Below are 17,661 nucleotides of genomic sequence, written 5' to 3'. Positions count from 1 at the left end.
CTGATAACTGCAGTACTTGGGAGGGTCACATGGACCCTTCGCACTCAGTGCCAGCTTGGGTTACACAGTGGGTTCCAGGTCAGCTGGGCCCACACAACCAGACCGTCTTAAGATACTTCATTCTCTTTCAGGCTGGATACTCCTCCACTGTAGGCACGTGGTACTCCTTGCTTGCCATTTATCTGTTGAGACATACTTCAGTCACTTGCACCTTTGACCTACTGTGAGAGGGGCTGAGTCCTGCCTCCATACCCTTTCACTATAGTCCTGGGAGAGGGATCTAGACTCTAGTTTTGAGGAACTTCCGGTGGTGCTTTGAGACAGGTTCTCCCTACGTAGTCCACTGTGAGCAATCCTCCTGTCTCTCCCTCTGGAGTTCTAGGATTATAAGCATGGTCCCTCCTACCTGCCTCTCAATTTTGTGACCAGGTTTCACTTTGTAGCCCAAGCTGGCCTGGAACTCTCTCTGCAGTCCAGACAGACCTGGAAACTCACAATTCTTCTGGCTAGAATGACAGACAGATGTGAGCCACCATTCCAGGCTCTCAATTTGAAATTTTAAAAATATCAGCATCTGCAGAGTCTGTGAATTGGGGATTTCGGTAGGTTCTTCTTGCTGGGGGAGAACCGGTCAAAGGTGCAGGTTTGTCAGGCGGTCCTCCCCCGTCTTGTGAACTTTCCTGGAGATGCAAAGGAGACACTGGTGAAGGGGAGGGAGAGGAGGAGGGGAACTGAGGAGAGGAGGGAGTGGGTGGAGCTGTGGGTCGCAAGGTTTAAGCCAGCAAGGTTTAAGGACAGGCTAAGCCTCCTACTGTCCGATAGGGCGGGCGAGCGGGCGGGCGGGCGGGGTTTCTTAGCATAACTGTTGATTCTGCAGTGCGGCCAGTTACTGAGCTCCCCGTCCCGGGGCAAGTACAGGATGCATTTCTTTCACCTAACACCTGAAGAACAGAGCCAGCCCGGATCTTTGTGCCAAAGACTTCTGGGATAGATTCTATAAGTGGCCGCATTGGGCGGTAACATTTTCCAGGGGCCAACGCATAGTACTAACCGGCAGCCAAGATCCAGGCACACAGCTGCCCAGAAGCTTGGGGAGGGCGTGGCTGAGACTCCTGCTGGCCGGAAGGGCTGATCCACAGCTGGAGACCGTTAAAATGTGGCAAGGACTCTCTTCTTTGTTCGCCGGATAAGTTCAAAGTGCTACCAGCCTGAGGGGCAGGGAGTGTGATTCCAGGAACGAATGGGAGAGACTGAGGGATATCCTGACAAAATCCAAAATTTGATACACAGATGTCATTCTTTAAAACGCTGTTTATCGAAATAACAGATGGGTTTTTTTTTTAAAGCATTCATAATACCAACTTCTGCCCCCAGAAAGTAACTGTTTTCATTTTGTGTTCTCAGCCATAGGGCGCTCTCTCTCTCTCTCTCTCTCTCTCTCTCTCTCTCTCTCTCTCTCTCTCTCTTTCTCTCTGAGACAAGGTTTATGTATCCTGGGACTACCTCAAACTATATAGGTGAGGACCTTGAGCCCAGGTCCCTCCTGCTTCTGCCTGCCCAGTGCTAGGTCTTCTACAAGCTGCTTTCTATCTTCCCCCTTATGTCTGAAGATGGTTTAATTTAAATTTTCACTCTCTTTGGCTTTCTGGGATTGAAGGATAGAAGGTAAGACCCTTGCTTGGTGATGCGTTTCCAGTTTCTCTGCTGCTTCTGCCCAATTTCTGTGGGAAAAGCAGCAGGCAGGAAGGAAATATGTCTCTTGAACTTTATGCCTGGTGATCATTACAAAAGTCATGAGGGGTTAGGGAGAAAACTAGGTGTGCCTGGCTCAAAGCCAGGAGGATTTGAGTTCAGACCCCTGACACGGACGGGTATGAGGCTGTGGGGGGAGTTGGCCAAGGTGAGAGTTCTGTAACCCTGACACTGTGGGAGCAGAGACAGGTGGATCCCTGAAGTGTGCTGGCCAAATCTGATGACCTTGAGTTCCAGCCCTGGATCCCATGTGTTGAAAGGAGCAAAGCAACTCCCAGAAGCTGTCCTCTGACCTTTACTATGGCATGCAGGCATCCACACACATTAAATAAATGTAATTTAAAATTTTTAATAAGGTAAAGAACAATAGAGCGCCTCAATGTCAACTTCTGAACTGCACACACACACACACACACACACACACACACACACAGAGAGAGAGAGAGAGAGAGAGAGAGAGAGAGAGAGAGAGAGAGAGAGAGAGAGAGAGAGAATCCTCAGCAGCTCAGGGTCAACCATTCTGCACTGTCTTTCTTTTCCTGGCTCTGGGTTTTTTGAGTGAACGCTTAGGATAGAAAATAAAGAGAACCAAACTGGAGGCGGTCCTGACATTCAGATGGGCTGACCCCAGAAGTGAGCAGTAGGTGTATCCAGCAAAGCCTGCACCAATCAGAAGCAAGGACCAAAAAATCTTCAAGGATGAGCTAAGCCTTTAACTGGCCATAAAACCCAGGCCCCAGGCAGTTCACCACACTGGTCTCAGACATTCCTGGACACACAGGAGCCACTTACCCTAGCAGGAGGGGACCCTTCCAGGATCTCCGGCTGCCAGCTCAGCTCTGGCTTCCTTTTCCAGCCCTGTAGTTGGCCTGGCTGAGCATGATTGAGGCTTTGCAGAGGCAACACCCATTCTCTGTCCTTCCCATCACTGGCTGTGGATGTGGTGGCCCTGGGCAACTGAACTTGGGACCACTTGTGCCACCTCTCCCCCTGTCCCTGAGTGAAAGTGGTCTCTGGACATCAGTGACAGCGGCGTTTAGAGCTGGACTGTTTGGTTGTTAGATTCGTTTGCTCTGTGTCCTTTCTCTTTCCCTAATGTGTGACCGATCAACTGTGGGTTTGAAAAAAACAACCGTCTGCCACTGTGATGTGTAAGTCACGTTCAGGGAGGGTTTTTCCCTCCCGCTGCTGATAGCAGCTCTCAGAACCCTCACTTGCACTGAGTGGCTGAGCCCTTGCAAGAAGAATTATAGTGTTTGTACACTGCTATAACATAGTCCATTTTTCACACATCTCTCCAAGTCTTAAAACGGTGACTTTGGCGGCATTCCGAGAGAGACCAGGAAAGATTTAGGGGCCATGGGCTCTTTCTAGCACCTCTGAGCTAGCATCTTTTAGGGCTTGTGCAGGGCAGAGTGAGCACACAGGGGCTGGGCTATCCCCCAGTGGCCTTCACCTCCTGACCTAGAGCCTTTCTTCAATTAAGTAGCATCCATATTTCCTGGCTACTTTATTTTATCCTTCATGCATCTAGATCACTTGTTGGGGGTGGTGGGTAGGGACTGTTAACCCAGAAAAACACAGCTCTACCTCAAAGGAAATAGGAGACAGTTTAGTCTTAGGGAAAACATGGGAGAGCAAGGCCCAGGAATGCGGATTCCTATTGCCAGATTGATATATTCCAATGCAGACATTTTGCATGAAGTTTTTATACCTACCGAACAAAAGTCATAAATGGAGGTACTTTTCAAATGCATTAGTGACCACTCAAGGAGGTGGGCAGTGGCAAAGGTTTTCCATAGGTTTCGGGTGTTATTTGATCACACTCTAGGTCTGGGGTAGGTAGAAGATAGAGAGCTGCTAAGAATATGGTCTAAAGGTTCTCCCAATAGACAAAGGATGTTAAATCTGATCCAAGGTGGCCGGTGAGGCAACTAAGGACACTGAAAATGATCTGGCTCTGGCTATGTAACATGCTAGCCCTCCACAATCACGACTTTAGTACATCATTCCTGTAGAGCCTTCGCCATGGCTTTAGCTTCTTTTCTTCTCTTTCTTTTCCAAGTTTACAGGACCTAATCCTAGCTCCTAGTTGCCTGGTTCTATTTTCTGTTTCAGATATTCTTTCTGAATAGGCTAAAAAGTTTGTGAACCTCTTTCTTTCTTTCTTTTTTCTTTCCATTTTTATTAACTTGAGTATTTCTTATTTATATTTCAATTGTTATTCCCTTTCCCAGATTCCAGGCCAACATCCCCCTAACCCCTCCCCCTCCCTTCTATATGCCTGTTCCCCTCCCCATCCTCCCCCCATTACCGCCCTCCCCCCAACAATCCCGTTCACTGGGGGGTTCAGTCTTGGCAGGACCAAGGACTTCCCTTTCCACTGGTGCTCTTACTGGGCTATTCATTGCTACCTATACAATTGGAGCCCTGGGTCAGTCCATGTATAGTCCTTGGGTAGTGGCTTAGTCCCTGGTTGGTTGGCATTGTTGTTCATAAGGGGTCTCAAGCCTCTTCAAGCTCTTTCAGTCCTTTCTCTGATTCCTTCAACGGGGGTCCCGTTCTCAGTTCCGTGGTTTGCTGCTGGCATTCAACTATGTATTTGCCATATTCTGGCTGTGTCTCTCAGGAGAGATCTACATCTGATTCCTGTCAGCCTGCACTTTTTTGCTTCATCCATCTTATCTAGTTTGGTGGCTGTATATGTATGGGCCACATGTGGGGGGCAGGCTCTGAATGGGTATTCCTTCAGCCTCTATTCTAAACTTTGCCTCCCTATTCCCTCCCTAGGGTATTCTTGTTCCCCTTTTAAAGAAGGAGTGAAGCATCTGCATTTTGGTCATTCTTCTTGAGTTTCATGTGTTCTGTGCATTTAAGGTAATTCAAGCATTTGGGCTAATAGCCACTTATCAATGAGTGCATACTATGTGTGTTTTTCTGTGATTGGGTTACCTCACTCAGGATGATATTTTCCAGTTCCATCCATTTGCCTATGAATTTCATAAAGTCATTGTTTTTGATAGCTGAGTAATATTCCATTGTGTAGATGTACCACATTGTCTGTATCCATTCCTCTGTTGAAGGGCATCTGGGTTCTTTCCAGCTTCTGGCTATTATAAATAAGGCTGCGATGAACATAGTGGAGCATGTGTCTTTGTTATATGTTGGAACATCTTTTGGGTATATGCCCAAGAGAGATATAGCTGGGTCCTCAGGTAGTTCAATGTCCAATTTTCTGAGGAACCTCCAGACTGATTTCCAGAATGGTTGTACCAGTCTGCAATCCCACCCAATGGAGGAGCCAGCATCTGCTGTCACTGGAGTTTTTGATCTTAGCCATTCTGACTGGTGTGAGGTGGAATCTCAGGGTTGTTTTGATTTGCATTTCCCTGATGACTAAGGATGTTGAACATTTCTTTAGGTGCTTCTCAGCCATTTGACATCCCTCAGCTGTTAATTCTTTGTTTAGCTCTGAACCCCATTTTTAATAGGGTTATTTGTCTCCCTGCAGTCTAACTTCGTGAGTTCTTTGTATATTTTGGATATAAGCCCTCTATCAGTTGTAGGATTGGTAAAGATCTTTTCCCAATCTGTTGGTTGCTGTTTTGTCCTAACGACAGTGTCCTTTGCCTTACAGAAGCTTTGCAGTTTTATGAGATCCCATTTGTCGATTCTTGATCTTAGAGCATAAGCCATTGGTGTTTTGTTCAGGAAATTTTCTCCAGTGCCCATGTGTTCAAGATTCTTCCCTACTTTTTCTTCTATTAGTTTGAATGTATCTGGTTTGATGTGGAGGTCCTTGATCCACTTGTACTTAAGCTTTGTACAAGGTGATAAGCATGGATTGATCTGCATTCTTCTACATGTTGACCTCCAGTTGAACCAGCACCATTTGCTGAAAATGCTATCTTTTTTCCATTGGATGGTTTTGGCTCCTTTGTCAAAAATCAAGTGACCATAGGTGTGTGGGTTCATTTCTGGGTCTTCAATTCTATTCCACTGGTCTATCTGTCTGTCTCTGTACCAATACCATGCAGTTTTTATCACTATTGCTCTGTAATACTGCTTGAGTTCAGGGATAGTGATTCCCCCTGAAGTCCTTTTATTGTTGAGGATAGTTTTAGCTATCCTGGGTTTTTTGTTATTTCAGATGAATTTGCAAATTGTTCTGTCTAACTCTCTGAAGAATTGGATTGGTATTTTGATGGGAATTGCATTGAATCTGTAGATTGCTTTTGGTAAAATGGCCATTAATCCTGCCAATCCATGAGCATGGGAGATTTTTCATCTTCTGAGATCTTCTTCAATTTCTTTCTTCAGAGGCTTGAAGTTCTTATCATACAGATCTTTCACTTGCTTGATTAAAGTCACACCGAGGTATTTTATATCATTTGGGACTATTATGAAGGGTGTTGTTTCACTAATTTCTTTCTCAGATTGTTTCTCTTTTGTGTAGAGGAAAGCTTCTGATCTATTTAAGTTAATTTTATACCCAGCCACTTTGCTGAAGGTGTTTATCAGATTTAGTAGTTCTCTGGTGGAACTTTTGGGATCACTTAAATATAAATATTGTATCATCTGCAAATAGTGATGTTTTGACTTCTTCCTTTCCAATCTGTATCCCTTTGATTTCCTTTTGTTGTCTGATTGCTCTGGCTAGGACTTCGAGAACTATATTGAATAAGTAGGGAGAGGGTGGGCAGCCTTGTCTAGTCCCTGATTTTAATGGGATTGCTTCAAGTTTCTCTCCATTTAGTTTAATGGTGAACCTCTTTCTTCAGAAATGGGCAGGCAGGGTTAAGTTAGGAGGAGTGACTCAGGCTAGACCTTTCTCAGTGTAGCTGAGAAATAATTGCACAGAGTTATGAGTGGGATAAGACTCATTTGTAATGTTGCTTTTCCTTGATCAATTTTTCTTTAACGTGAAAAGAACTATGGTTCTGAGATCTAGAAAAAGTTACAGCCCATCAGTGGTGGGAGCCTGGCTGAGCCTCAGATTAAACTTCGCAAGCTTGAAAATGTGCCTTGAATTAGAGCTCCACACACTGGGTTTAAGACAGCTGCCTACACACCACGCTTGCTGTGCATTGGGTAAGAAAAGGTGTGTGGCACTCAGTATACTGTCTAAGCCATGTTCTGTGATAACGTTCAGAATTATTTGCTAACGATTATTGAGTAAGACTATTGCTACTGTGTTAATACACTAATTTATACTAGGTGGAGTATGTTTGATTGCACATAAAACCCAGTTCAATTAGCTGAAAACTTAAAACAATTTTTTTCTTATGCAGCCATGATCTTCCATGGTGGGACAGCTCCTGAGTTGGTGAGCTCAGTGTATGTTTGATGTCTATCTTAGTCAGGGGTTTGTTCTGGGGACAGATGCCATGACCACAGCAACTCTTCAATAAAGGAAAATATCTCACTGGATCTGACTTATGGTTCAGAGGTTTAGTTCATTATTATCATGGTGTCATGCAGGCAGACATCGTGCTGGAGAAGGAGTGGAGAGTCCTACATCTGGATCAGCAGACAGCAGGAAGAGAGAATGACACTTGGCCTGACTTGACAATCTGAAGCCTCAAAACCCACCTCCAGTGATGCACTTCCTCCAACAAGACCACACCACTTAATAATGCTACTCCCTATGGGGCCTATAGGGGCCATTTTCATTCGAACCCCCACAATGTCTTTAAGAATACAGGTAATATTCGGCATGATCATATGTGTCTTTGGCCATCCTGATCCTTGGAGGCTAGGGCAAGAGGCTTGTGGTGAGCTCAAGGTTAGTCTGGACTGCGTAGCAATATCCTATGTCAAAAACAAACACACAAATCCCAGCAATTCCCACCTTTGCTTCCTGCCAGTCTCACACTCACTCTGGGTACTGACCAGCTCCTGCCATGTCTAGACCTTGGCTCACAAGCGGGATCACAACCAGGCACAGTGATTCTCAAGGAAGGAAAGACTGTGTGTGTCAACACCTCTTTAAGAACACCTCTTCCGTCTTTGAGCATGAAGAGTTGCCAGGGTCACACATGCCCTCTTGGCAAAGAGACTGGGAAATCAGACAAAGCAGGCAACTCCTGGGCAGGGGCTCACAGAGTCACCCCAACTGAAGGGCAACATACAACATTCCAGCCCCTGGATCTCTTCATAAAGAAAATACCTATAGAGAGGTGCAAAGTCCCCAGGGGAGCACGGTAGCTGAGTTCTGAGAGGATTTATTCACAGTTCTGTCATTTTCAGACTTCTAGGGTTGGAGGGGGAGGGTAAGTAAGTCCTTTCCCGCTCTCTTTGCAATGTGTTTTTGACTGTCCCAGTGTGGAGAAGGGAGCTGGAGAAATGTTTCCCAGAAAGAAAAATCCAAGGACTATGCATAAAGGGAAGGCTGGAATGTTTGGCTGAATATGAAATTGTGCCAACCCCGGCTGAAACCACATAGACTAGGAAATAACAATGTCTCATGGAGAACAGTGCTCAGCACCATCTCTCTGTTCACAAACGAAAGAGAACCATTTGTCTTTCCTGCAGGTGAAAAAGAAAGCTGAGCCTTCTCGAAGGGCCCAGTAGGGCCACACCTTCAAAGAAAGCTTCGGTTAGCTCTACAGTGAAGGCTATCATTCTCAACAACACTCAACACACAATCCTAAAGAGGATCTGGAGCTGACCTGCAGGCAACTCGGCCATCCATCCAACAGCCCTTACCCTCCAGAGGCAGACAGCAGAGTTCAGATCATCTGCAGTAACAGCTGTAATGCTTAGCGACCAAGAGCTGTCACATACGCCAAGTAGCAGGGAAATACGACCCATACCAGAGGAGTAGGCACTAGAAACAGACTTTGTTTGGAAAATTCCTTCCCTAGGGAGATTTAAACACTGTTTACCCCCTCCTCATAAATTCCCAATGACAAACCAATATAACACTCCACTAAAGTTCACTTTGGGAAATCAATGGGTTTATTGGGTTAACTTACAGGGTGTGGGTGAGGGGTCACCTGCAGAAGTAGAAGCATGGGTGATCCCTAAATAATATACTGGAAGCCATCACCCAGTGTGTGTGATGGCCTCCCCGGCACATGCCTGCATGCTTCTTGCAAACACACACACACACACACAGACACACACACACACACACACACTTGTGCACACATGTTCCCTCGTCTGTGTACTCTTAGCACCTCCTGAGACTCTGAAGCCACCTGAAGTTAGGACAGAATCGCATACACATGCCTGGGATGAAAGGCTGGAGTCTTGGGAAGGGTTCGGTGAAGTTCCCCAAGTCAAACAAGATATTCTATGAGAAAATGTCAGCAGCCAATAGGATAGTTCGTGATGGACTCTGGAAAGCAGCCCAAGTGACTTGACCAAGATGTTGAAAGTTCTCAGAGGATCCTGTTCTATAGCAGACTTAAAGTGAGAATTTTCCAAAGAGCAAGGAGACAGGATGGAGACAAGAATGACATAGCTTCTTGTCCTAAGTCCCCAAAGCTAGAAAATAGTAGAACGATGTCCTCAGAAAGCTGAGAGGAAAGAAGCCATATACATCTATGTATACATGCATGTATATACACAACCTTGCAAACTATCATTTCATGTTCAGGGGAAATAGATTAAAAATGAAGACAAAGACATCGTCAGGCAAACAAGAGCTAAAGGAAATTCTTCATCCAGAAGGAGAGTGAGCAGATGGAATTTGGGGATTACACAAAGAAACAGAGCTCTGGAAAGGAAAACATTTTAATGATTACAAAAGCCTTCTTTTGTGTTAAAGTTTCCGATTTTTTTTTTTTTGGACTAGTCAAAACAAAAATAACATTCACACAGTCTGAGATCTATGTAGAAAATTAACATGAGAACAGCACAGGAAGGGAGGAGACAAGGCAGAGGTGTGCAACCTCTGCTCCTCCTGACCTGAGGTGGAGGCCGACTGTTAGAGGCTGCAGCTCGGAAACACAGGTTAGAGTAGAGGGGATAGGTAAAAGCCCATGACAACTCAGTGAACTATGAAACAGAGCAAATTTACACCCAACGAGGGGCAGAAGAAGAGCAGACAGGGTAAACAAAAAGAGAAAAGTAAACATCCTCTCCAAGGACATTAAAGGTGAATGTTTCAAGTACTCCAGTAACAATAACTACAGAGTATCTACTATACTTGCATTTTTACTTCTATTTGTGTTTGTGCCCAGCCCAATACTCAGTCCTGGGTGTGTGTATTGCATGTGTGTGTATGTGTATGTGTGTGCATGCATTATATGTGTGTGTGCACATGTGTGTTTAGTGTATATGTGTGTGCCCTTGACATGTAGATATGAACGCTATGCATGTGAAAATCAAAGAACAACTCCCAGGACTCAGCCCTCTCGCTCCATCATGTGGATCCTAGGGATTGAACTCAGGTTGTCAGGCTTAGCAGCAAGCTCCTTTACCGGCTGAGCCATCTTGGCAGCCTTCAACTTTCCCTTTAAATGTAAAGTCACAGGTAAGCAAAGGTAAAGAAAACAGGATATCTACACAAGCATGAGTCTAGAAAACACCTGCAAAACGTATCTGATAAGTTTTTCCCAGTACTAAGGATTGAATGCGTGCTAGGTACACACTCTATCACTGGACTACACTCCAACTCCCTGACAAATGGTTTATATTCAAAATATATAATAAACTCATAATTTATTAATAATAGACCAATTAAAAGTGGGAAATATTTTAACAGACATTTCCCTAAGGAAAATATCTAGATGGCAAAAGCACACAAAAAGTTGCTACATATAATTAGTCACAGAGGGGATGCAAATCAAAGCCACAGTAAGATACCACCCTCTACTGCAGAGTCCTTTAAACCTACCTGACAAGACCAAGTGTTGACAGGGCAGAAGAGCGAAAATGTTCATGTATTCCCCTGGAAATGCTAAAGTATTTGAAGCTGCAAGTTTGGGGAGGTGTCTATAAATTTAAATATAAGTCTACTATATGATCCTATAATTCCATGCCCAAGGAATTTTCCTCAGAGAGAGAGAGAGAGAGAGAGAGAGAGAGAGAGAGAGAGAGAATGTGTTCCCATACAAACTTACTCACAAGGATTCCTGATATCCAGGTTCCTAATAGGCTAAAAGTAGAAGGAAGCTAAATCTGCATTGATCAGTGATTGGTTGAACCATTGATCATGGCTGCAGGCTGGAAGGGTTCCCAGCAGTAATGTGGAGCAGCCTGCTGTATTCAGAACAACGTTTGTGAACCTCCAGGAGGGGTATGGGAAGATCACTAGGTTCTAGGTCAGTGAGAGCTATGTAGTAAGTTTGAGGTAGACTAGGAGACCATGTGAGACCCTGACTTAAAAAAATAAGTATATCTACATAAGTCAGTTTATATGAAATGCTAGAAAAGGCAAAAAGCCAGGTGACAGCAAGCAAGCTATCAGGGACCGGTGTAGAGAGAGGACCCTGACTTGTTTTTTTTTTGTTTTTTTGTTTTTTTTTTTTTTGTTTTTTGTTTTTCCTTTTGGAGCTGAGGACCAAACCCAGGGCCTTGCACTTTCCAGGCAAGCACTCTACCACTGAGCTAAATCCCCAACCCCAGGACCCTGACTTGTTAGCAGGTGCAGGAAACCTCAGGGAAGGATGGGGACTCTTCCTTACAGTGATGGTAAGATGACATTTGTCAAAACTCATCAAAGTATTCATTTAATCAGATAGATTTTGTTTTGTATCATATGTAACAATGAAAAAGAATGAAACAATGAAAAACCCCCCTTGCTAAAACAAAACAAAACAAAACAAAACTCCAAGGGACATAGGAAAGCCAAAGGCTGTACAACAGAAAGCAAGGATCTTTCTAAGAATTCTTCCTAGGAGACATCTCAAATCTCAGTGCCAGCATTCTCTCCAATGCCCATGCTTAAGCCGATCACTGGTAAAGAATGAGGATTAAAATCTACATTTAGAGTGCTCAGGTATATAAAAGTTCGGGATCATACCCTGGGCCGGGAATGGAGCCAACGTCCCTTGAATAGAGACAAATGAACCTGTTCCGAAAACCCGGGGAGCTGTGTTACTCAGGGTGTCTGTAGCTTTGTAAGAAAACCCGGGGAGCTGTGTTACTCAGGGTGTCTGTAGCTTTGTAAGAAAACCCGGGAGCTGTGTTACTCAGGGTGTCTGTAGCTTTGTAAGAAAACCCGGGGAGCTGTGTTACTCAGGGTGTCTGTAGCTTTGTAAGAAGTGAGCCTGGGCTTTAGTTGCTTACCACGGTCAAAACTTTCGAGTCCCCAAGTGACAGTCCCAGCATTCTTGACCAGGGCCAGCTTTCTTCTCTGTGGACTCTTGGGGCCTCTGACGAGTTGTCATCTTGGGCCTCAGGTTCCACCTAGTAGACAAGGGGAAAAGGTGTGAGGAAGCCAAAGAACTGTTTCTTAGTTTGACTATCTTAATATGTACAACTTCTGCTCAATTCCGAGTCAAGAAGAACCATATCCAGCCACTACTGGGGGTGGGAACTATGTTCCTGGCAGGAAAGCTGGCCCCAGTGGGAACTATCCATACTTAATGTCCCAAGTACTTGCAAAGCAAAAGCTCCTATTATATACGTTACCTCAGTCGTCACCCGAGGCCCAGAGCAGTTAAGTAAGGTATCCAAGGTTGGAGAGGTTACCCAACTAGCTGAGGTGGTGGATGAGCCCCAAGGCCATGAGATGCAACATTTTGTTCTCTTAGCTTCTTTTGTGTGGCTTCAGGGATGGGGTAGAGCTTTACCATTTGTCTTTGTCATTTGGCATCATGGTTCCATTCAGATCAATGTCAAAAGACATTGGGGGATGGGCCACACAGACGAAGCCCGGTATCTGCCTCCCCCTGAATGCTTTTGCAGCAGGCATCATAGACTGAACCAGCCACTCTTTTCTACAGTACTGTTGACCCTTGTCTGTGCAGATAAAACAAACTTAGTATGAGTGTGTCTGTTCAAATAAATCCTACCCCTCTCATTTGGCAGGAACAAATAGTTCCCAGGACACAATCACTGTGTATTTCCCTAGACTTGTAATGATGGTGTACAGGGAGAAGTGGTAGGCTTTTGATCTTGGTGCGTGTGCATGTGTGTTTCCGTATGTGTGTACGAATATGCATATAGATGCCAAAAATGGACACTGTGTTTTCCACAGTTCTTCTTCTAGAATAACATATATTATTTTATTTTTAATTATGTGTATGTGTGTGTGTGTTTCTGCGTGAGTACGTGCATGTGTGAGTGCTGGTACCCACAGAGTCCAGAAGAGGGTGCCAGAGTCCTTAGAGTTGGAGTCACAGGCAGTTAGTTGTGAGCTGCCCGACGTGGGTTCTGGGAACCAAGCATGGGGCCTCTGCAATGAAGCAGGGCGTGCACTCGAAACTACTAAGTCATCCCTCCAGCCCCCACCGTACTGTTTGAAACAGGGCCTTCCCTGAACCTGGAGCTCAGGAATTTGGCCAGGCCAGCCAGCCATTTAGCTTCCTAGGTCCACCTGTCTCTGCCACCCCTGCAGTAGCCCTCTAACCCTCTGGTTTTCACAGTATCTGTTGAAAGTTCCTGGCATTATGTGTCTTATACACATGTTAAAGACAGCAGTGCAAGGGTATGCAGAGGTAGGAATGAGCCAGGAAGCTGAGGAGGTGGGAGACTCTAGAGGGCTCTTATAATTTATTAAGACAGTAGAACATTCTAGAACCTATATTTTACTGCAAACAAATTTACTGCTGTCTCTATGCTGCCATTGTTGGCTAAACAGGTTGGAGGAAGAGAATTCTCAGAGAGTTTGTACTCACTCGAAATCCATGCTAGCTTACCTTGGCATGCTTGCTGTCTTGGTCACTGTTTTATTGCTGTAAAGGCATACCATGACCTAGGCAACTCTTATAAAAGAAAGCATTTAATTGAGGCTTCTTACAATTTCAGAAATTTGGCTTACTGTCGTCACAGTGGGGAGCACAGCAGCACACATGCATACATGGTACCAAGAGATGTAGCTGAGAACTTTACAAACAGGCACCATGTGTTTACAGGATCTGAAGGCAGAGAGAGAGAGAGAGAGAGAGAGAGAGAGAGAGAGAGAGAGAGAGAGAGAGAGAGTGTCAGTCAGTCACTGGGACAGACTTGGGCTTTTGAAACCTAAAGGTCCACCCGCAGTGACACACTTCCTCCAACAAGGCCATATCTGCTCCAAGACCACACCTACTCCAACAAGACCACACCTCCTAATCCTTCTCAAGTAATGCTACTCCCTGGTGACTGAACATTCAAATATGGGAGCCTATGGGGTCCATTCTCATTCAGACCACCATATTTATGGAAGGCGAATCTCTTGCCAGAGGAGAAAACCTCTCTCATATTGCTCACCTCCTTAATCAGAGCTCAGGAACTTTCCAAGTTCATTTATTTCAAGCAGTTTCCTCTTGGAAATCTAGCATAGAGTGGGTCAAACATCTGAAGTGTTAATAATTTGTACTGCAGCTCCAGCTGACTGACTCCCTGGTCTGTCTTTGGCTTACTTTGTGGACTTGTTTAGATATCCCGCAATTACTGTGCCCAGGTTTACTGAGCTGCACATGCCTCATCTTTAAAATGCGGGGCTTGGGCAATATTAGTGATTTCAGGTGATTTTTTTCCCCCCAAATGAGCATGCATGTAACACTCTGGTCTATAAAAAATGATAAAAACAGAACTCATAGCTGGACCGGAAGCAGTTGTTGCCCTATCGTGTGTTGGGCACGGTGCCAGAGGCCTAGGACACAGCCTCTTCTACCACCTTAGTGGACGAGGTCAGGCAACTTCTGGGTGCTCAGGAGGATGCTGATGAGAGGGAGGGAGGGAGGGAGAAAGGGAGGGAGGAAGGGAGGGAGAGAGAGTGCATAGGGAGGGGGAGGAGAGCGGGGAGGGAGAGAGAGAGAGAGAGAGAGCTCAAGCAGAGCCAGCACATGGGGAGGGGAGGGGAGGGAGAGAGAGCACAGCCCATGGGGAGGGGGAGGGGAAGGGAGGGGGAGAGAGAGAGAGAGAGAGAGAGAGAGAGAGAGAGAGAGAGAGAATTAGTGCCACTGTGAGCCAACCTCAGGTGCAAAGAGCGGGGATGAGGGAGTCAAAGTCTGCCAAGAACACCTCTAGGGGCCCCTTTACATGGTGGGAGCCATAGCAGCACAAACTTCCATAGCACACCTCACTGGCTCTCCAGTTCCCTGCCCTGCTTTCTGTTACCTCATTGCTGATTTCTGAGATCATTTCCTCAGGAAAGACTCAAGCACATCAGTGTCTGGAGCCATGTGAAGAGGGCGAGAGGCACTGCCAAGGCAGAGGACAAACAGAGTCAGCATGGTGTAGAAGGGAGTTCTGGGCAGCTTCACATTGGCCAGACCGACCCGATTCTCCGCAGTTAGTAGTGTGGGATTGGACTAACTTGGCACCCATTGGGCTGGGCACTCGAGCCACTCCAGTTCCTCAAACACTGTGTACTTAGAGAAAGCAAACTACTCCTAATATTTACTCATCCCGTGCAGATGGATGACTGGTACGCTCCTAGGTGAGGAGAGGCACAAGTGCTGTTGGCTGCTCCTGGAAACAAGGCTCTATTTGTCTAGAGTTTGGTGGCCTTCCGAGGGTCCCCGTGCTCTGACCCCACAGGTCTCCACTCACTGCAGCCTTCCCCAGGCAAGGCGAGCCCAGCAAGATGATTACCTCATTGCATGCCATCTGCAAATGAGGAGTTGGGATTTAAAATGTCTTTTGAAGGGCAGGAGCTGTGGCCTGGATTTGATAATAAGGAGCAAAGCAAAACAGCCAGGACCTACTCAAGGAACTGGGAGTAAAGCGAGGGGGAGGGGAAATAAGGGCGGGGAGGTGAGGAGGAGCCGGGATGAAGGACCTGTGGGGGTCTTGTCTATGTGGGGGAGTCACAGCTTCCATCCTTAAGTGTTCCGTGGAAAGGAAAACACCAACTGTTACAGTATTTACAGAGTCCGAGAGGTGAACGGAAGTCAGTCTCTAGCAAAAGAGCATCTGAGAAGCTGAGACAAGAATACAATTTCGGCATCGTTGTAGGCAGAGAGGCTGCTGCCAGGCATGACAGAGAGCATCTGTAAACCGGTCCTGTGCACAGCACAATGACAAAGTGCTCAGGGCTCTTGCATAGGACATCCCTCAATAAGGGCTGATGGCATCATGACAAAGAGCAATCAGTAAAAGCAGCTTTATGGGGGCGCCGATGTGATGCATCCTAGTGGTAAGCTAGCTGACAGTCTATTTCCTTCATAACTCAGGGGACGATCTTAGGATTCTGGAATGTACAGACTTCATTTTCTTCAAGTAGTCCTCCATAAATATTGTTTTTCTCCGTTGAATTTTAAAAAAACAAATATTGTGAGACAGTATGTTTGAAATCACCTTCTGCATGTTGGCTGTTCTCGGGGGTGGGGTTAAGCATAAGATCATTTGTTCTGCAGATTAATCATCCCAGCCAGGGCAGACTTGACATCACCTGGTGAGGGGCAGCTGCCTATGATTCAGAAGTAGACCTCAAGTGTTCCAGAAAGTCACTGTGCATCCTGCCTCAGACTTCACGAGCTCTGTGTAATAAGGTGTGGACCTAGCCACGTTGGAATGAGAAGTTATTCTAGAAGTCCCCATGAAATCATTGGCTGCAAACCAACCACTCCAAGACAGACGATGTAGCCCTGCAAGTGATGGGCTAGCTGAGCTAAAGGGAATAATAACGAGATACAAAGAAGCCAAGAATGTGGAGATGTGGAGATGGCTCAGTGGACAAAGGTGCTTGACCTCAAAACTGACAACCAGAGTACCAGCCGGTGGATCCCTTCTACAAGTGTCTTCTGGCTTTCATACGAACTGCACTGCAGTACACATACTAATGATAAATTAGATTTTTAAACAGAGGACTAGAGAGATGGCTCAGTGCTGCATAGGACCTGGGTTTGATTCTCAGCTCACATTAGACAGTTCACAACTGTCTGTAACTCCAGCTCGAGATTTGACACCTCCGGGCTCCATGGGCATGTACTCTCACACGGTCATACACCTGCGACTCCATACACGACTGCCACATACATCTATCCTGCGACTCCATACACAACTGCTACATACATGTCCCCTGCAACTCCATGCACATAATGTTTTAAAAATTAATTTTTTTCTTTTCGGAGATGTGTACTGAAAAACGTGTTTTGTGTTTTATGACAGCAGTTGATGGTTTCTCGTTGGCAGTCCGCAGGTAGGTGGCCAGGAAAACAGTAGCATCTGCAGTTGAGCTCCTCTGGTCTAAAGTTGCAGGACACGCACAGCCCATCCCCTCCTTGGTTTTGTTAACTGAAAGAAGGAACAGTTAGAACGAAGGCTGAACTTCGAAAGAGTAAGCTGCATTTGGATGAACCGCCCATTTTAGGGAAAGGACGTCCTCCCAGGTAGTGGGTCTGTGGATCCTCCAAATGCTGCAAACTGCTTCTCTGGGGGGCACTAAACTTTAGGATGAAAGTGTTTTAGAGATGAGGGTAGCTCCACTTGAACTAGTGTTGACCATTACAAAGCAGGCAGGTTCTCTTGGCATTTTTTTTTTTTTTTAACCAGTGACTCCTTGAAACAGTCCAAACAAATACGATTCCTTTCCTAAAACACAAAACTTCAAAACACAATCTGAAGACAGCTTTCTCAGAGTTCCCCGTCGTCTTCTCCAATCCTTCGGTGGGCCTGTTTCCATATAAGGTAGTGTTTCTCTGGAAGAGGGTCCACAGGCTCAGGCAAGTAAAACCGTGGGCTTCTGAGCTGTATAGGAGTTTTAGACAAACGAACCTTGACTTTACAATTTAGCTGTGCTTTATATAATATTTAGGGCATATTACTAAAAGGGTATTGTTTGATTACTTGAAAATCAGATTTTAATGG

Source organism: Rattus norvegicus, chromosome 2, assembly GCF_036323735.1.
Source record: "Rattus norvegicus strain BN/NHsdMcwi chromosome 2, GRCr8, whole genome shotgun sequence".
NCBI classification, from domain to species: domain Eukaryota; kingdom Metazoa; phylum Chordata; class Mammalia; order Rodentia; family Muridae; genus Rattus; species Rattus norvegicus.
This window is presented reverse-complemented; position numbering follows the sequence as displayed.